The following is a 4,637-nucleotide window of genomic DNA, read 5'->3' as shown; positions in this document are numbered from 1 at the left end:
GTAAAATTACAAATGTAAAAACATAATGTAAAATGTATGTAAAATACAAAATTTCTGGTCTTATGACCTATATTTTTTCTTAAGCCAAATTTTATGCGATGAATCAATATCAATGTAAATATTTGTATTCCAAATGTAATTTACTTATGAAATTATCGTAATATTACCTCGGGTGAAGAAAAACCTATTCTGCACCATCGATGATGAAATCTAAATTCTTCATTTTCGATAACTTAATTTTATGTCTACCTTTTCAATACTCATTGTATATTTTTTGTATAAACGGAAACATTTTTTCTATACACATTTAACATTTTTCAAGTAAATGGTTAATTTTTTTTGAATGTATGTAAAGTATATTTTGTAATATATATATATATATATATATATATATATATATGTTTAGAATATTTAGAAGTGTAAACAAAAGTAAAAGCAAAAATCAAAACCTAAAAAAAAGAAAAAAAACAATAAAGTGGGCTCCTACGCAACTAGGCCGGCCGGTATGGCGCTCGCTTTAGGCGAGGCTATCGTCGAACTCGTATCGAGCCTCATATAGGCACGCCCACTGCCTTCTTTGTATAGAGGACTACAGGTCCATGAAAACACATAGAGAAATATATACCGCAAGGGCTATGTCTCCCTTACTGCAAGACACATCCTCGTCTCATTGCTCCTCTAATGGGCCGACGCAATATTGTAGCGTCCTGTGGGTGGTTTTGGAAAGTTTCCATTGGCCAGTTTGTATCCGTTTGAGGTTTCCGTGTGGGTTCTTTCTTCTTTGTTTTTATATGTTTATTAGTGTCAATTTCTTCAGGGTTTTTCCTTTCTTGTTCAAATACATGTTAACTTTTAAAAATAATATATATATTCCAGATACATGTTAAACATTTTGTAGATTCACATTAAACATTTCGAGCAAATGTTTGACATTTTGTCAAATACAGTTTGAAAATTATATGCAGGTTGAACATTTAAAAATCAACTTTAATTTATTTTCCAAATACATGTTGAACATTTGTCAAACACATATTGCACATTTTTAAAATAGATGCTGAACTTTTTTAGAACACAGAATGAACATTATTCCTAAATGCCATGGAATTTTTTTGAAAACATGCAAACTATTAATCAAACGCACATTTTTTAGCAAATATTGAACATATTTCATAAATGTTATGACCATTTTAAAAAACGTGTGAAACATTTTTTTGTCATGGACTTCTTTTTAATGGTACAAAATATTTTTCCGAAATTAGGCGAATATCTTTTACATTGTATAAACCTTTTTACATAGGCCAGGAAGTTATTTTGAAACACACGAGAAGTTTTAAGTATGGTGAATAATTTTTTGAATGATATGATTTTTTTACAAATCTAGAAAAAAATTCACGTTACATAAACATTTTTTATGCACGGTGAACTTTTTTGAAATTAAGTAAATTCAATTTGTAAAATATATATACATTTAGAATATTTCCGGCTATAAACAAAAGAAAAATAAAAAGCAAAACTAAAGGAATGAATGAAATCAACCGCAGTCGACTGGTCCGGCTCAATTGGGGAGTCCCTTGAGGCAAACGGTTCTACCGTCTCACCTACTAGATAGGAACTGCGGCTTGCCGCACCCGGCAGCACCGCTGCCGGGTACAAGTCATATCCAACCCGGTAATACATTCATCAAAGCATTACAAAAATATATAAAAATAGCATGATATTGCGGCCTGCCACACCCCACTCGGTCCCGTTTTAGCTAATCCGGTAATATACAATAGATATCTTCGAATTTTTAACGATCCAACATATGGTATATATTTATTGAGTCTAACAATCCAACACCTGGTAGTATTACTCAAAAAGCATAAGATAATATTTACTTACAACAGTAATGGTCCAATTCAAAACATCAAATCTTGTTACAGACCATCGGTGCATTTGTTAACAATTGTAGCATGAAATACCTAAAGATCAAGGTTCCGTACTATATACCAAAAGCAGGCCATACAAGTTATTTATTTACACTGCTTCAATACAGCATTCTACTAAACTATGTAGTTGGCTATGAGTAGCTTGCTCCAAACACCTTGTCATCTGATTTGCTTGATATTGCGATGGACGCATCTGTTTAAAGACATCTCGTGTTAGCCAAATTATGCATATAGTGTGTGTATGTATAGCAAGAAAACAATTTCATGCACTGGCCCCCTATAAAGGTTTTGGGCAGTGGGTGATAGGTGGTCATCCTAATCCTTAAAAATGAAGACACATATACAAACTTCCTTAAAGTTTGGTGACTGTTTCAGAGGGCATGGTTATGTCCATCCTAACTCATGAGATCTTATGTGTTTTCAAATCACATTAGTTATTACTGGTCCTTTTCGTAACATAGTCAGATAAAAGTAAAAAAGCACAAGATTATATGATAAATCAAATACTTCTGACCAAATCCACGACAAGTTCAATGTTTGGCTTATAGAATGATTGGATACTACACCACTGATAGTTTTAATAACTAATATATGAGAAATTCAAATACTTTTGATTGAGTCCACAATGAGTTCAATGTCTGGCTGACGGAATGATGGGATACTACACTACTTAAAATTCGGACTCAGTAAGACTTGAAGGAATATGATATGTTGTCGCCAATTTACTTACTTACCCTCCTTCCCTCATGATGTGAAGTGTAGCAAAGTTTGGTGAGATTAGGCCTGAACAGATATAAGAAAAGAGCATGAGCAAGAACAAATAACATATACATCTTTTATCGACTTGTCATAGATAATGTAGGATAAACGAACTAAATATGCTTTTGAAAAATAATGTGAATTTACACCACCTAAACAATTGAGAGATTAGTCATAATCCGAAAGCATTGTTCTCTATAGAACACTAATTAGACCATGTGAAATCAGAGCAAGAGTTTGACACGAACAATAGGCAACAAACTGGAGCTAACAATGCAATGTGGTCTAAAGAAGACAAATAGACAATGGATTGGCCAAGCTATTGACATCCCATGCAACATTTATCTGATTGTTCTTATTCTGTATGGGTAGTTGCAGACTGGAGCTAACAAAATTTAGGAATAACAGGTAGTGCATATACGTGAGTGATGGTCACACATAGCAGTTGAAGCATAAAGAGAGCATATTGGAGAGGAAAACACAATTTACGAATCCAGACTGAGCTGCGGGTGTTCATCCTACTCTACTGAAACAAATAAAAAAAGGGTAGTGTGTAGGATCTGCTATACCTAGGGCGTGCAGAGGCAGCAGAAGTTGAGATCCTCTCGGCGCGTGGTTGATGCCAGATCTCCTCACCCACCAATGGAAGGTGCTCGTCCAGAATAGATGGGGCGCCCAAGAATCAAGCGAGGAAGAAGACCACCGGGAGGATGGTAGTGAGCTCGCCCACCAAACCCTAGGTCAGGGCCTGGGGCAGCCCGGCGTGACGGAACCCACTAAAACATATAGGCCACTGTAGCGGCTTGAGAAGAGGGGCGACGGGGGATGGACCTCAGGCCACAATAGCAATAGAAACATAATCTGAAGCAAGATTGATCAGGTTGCTTTTTTTAACTGATTAAGAACTGCTGCAATTTATGCTGCCGATGCATGGTTACATTGTAGTCAACAGGGACTGGTAATGAAATAAAGAAATGACTATACTGCAGAGGAAGCTCATAAATAAAAGGAAACTGCAAGAAAAGTAACTACCTGAAGAAATAGGAACCACAACAACTATCTATATCAATTGCTCCCTCTGAATCTCTATCAATCATCTACTTCCTTTGGATGAACAGACGTAAATCGCAGCAAAATTCACCCTAGAAGAATAGAGTACAAAACAAATATAGTCAACAATTTAAAGGTACCACCGACAGTAAACATCATAGCAAATAAACACCATACAGAAGCATGACCCTTTATTAGAAATAGTGTTGTGTGTGACCTATGACTGAAACTACAATCAGGATAAAGCACAAACACAAACGATGTAATAAACTGGGTGTTCACCATATTGTTTCCTATAAAGCAATAGTGTAGGTTGATTTTCTAATATATAACTTTCATACCATTGATTAGAGGCAATAATACAAAGTGATTTTCTAAATCGTTCATACCATTGATTAGAAGCAATAGTACAAACTGATTTTCTAAATCTTTCATACCATTGATTAGAATCAATAGTACAAATTGATTTTCTAAATCTATAGCTTTTATCACATCTTCACCAATTTCTTGGTACCATTTTTTCTATAGCACCCAGTCATGTTGATCCTCTATCTGTATATGCTTATCCATATCAGAAATTCTAAATTCAACTAATTCAGTTAGGCTCTAATTGTCCAAATTTTAGCAGTCAATGTTATTAACTTTTCTTATATTGTATCCTGTGCTCTTAAAAGATGGCATCCAATCGGAGATGAGGATTGTGCGTGTGAGGGGGGGGGGGACAAATCTTCTATATCTAAATAGGGGCACCCCACTAGCTGATTTTCATGGCTTCTCGTGAAGCCACGTCACCCGAATTGTTTTAGCCATTGATGCAGTATCCCTCGACAGCCCGCAACCGTCTGATTAGGATCCATGTGCCAACTAAGTTAAGTTCTTCTTTATCTGTTTACGTAGACT

General features: G+C 35.4%; 1 long non-coding RNA gene across 1 annotated transcript in view; it reads right to left on the bottom strand.

The window, feature by feature from the left end:
- Positions 1-1,843: 1,843 nt before the first annotated feature.
- LOC119284720 overlaps positions 1,844-4,637 on the bottom strand; it is a 12,585-nt gene continuing 9,791 nt past the window's right edge. Inside the window, exons 7-10 of the long non-coding RNA XR_005139181.1 lie at positions 3,720-3,829; positions 3,257-3,548; positions 2,663-2,711; positions 1,844-2,121 (exon numbers count right to left, since the gene is read on the bottom strand). This is a non-coding gene — a long non-coding RNA (uncharacterized LOC119284720). The remainder of the gene's footprint in view (positions 2,122-2,662; positions 2,712-3,256; positions 3,549-3,719; positions 3,830-4,637) is intronic.

Source organism: Triticum dicoccoides, chromosome 4A (assembly GCF_002162155.2).
Source record: "Triticum dicoccoides isolate Atlit2015 ecotype Zavitan chromosome 4A, WEW_v2.0, whole genome shotgun sequence".
Lineage (NCBI taxonomy): Eukaryota > Viridiplantae > Streptophyta > Magnoliopsida > Poales > Poaceae > Triticum > Triticum dicoccoides.
This window is presented reverse-complemented; position numbering and strand designations above follow the sequence as displayed.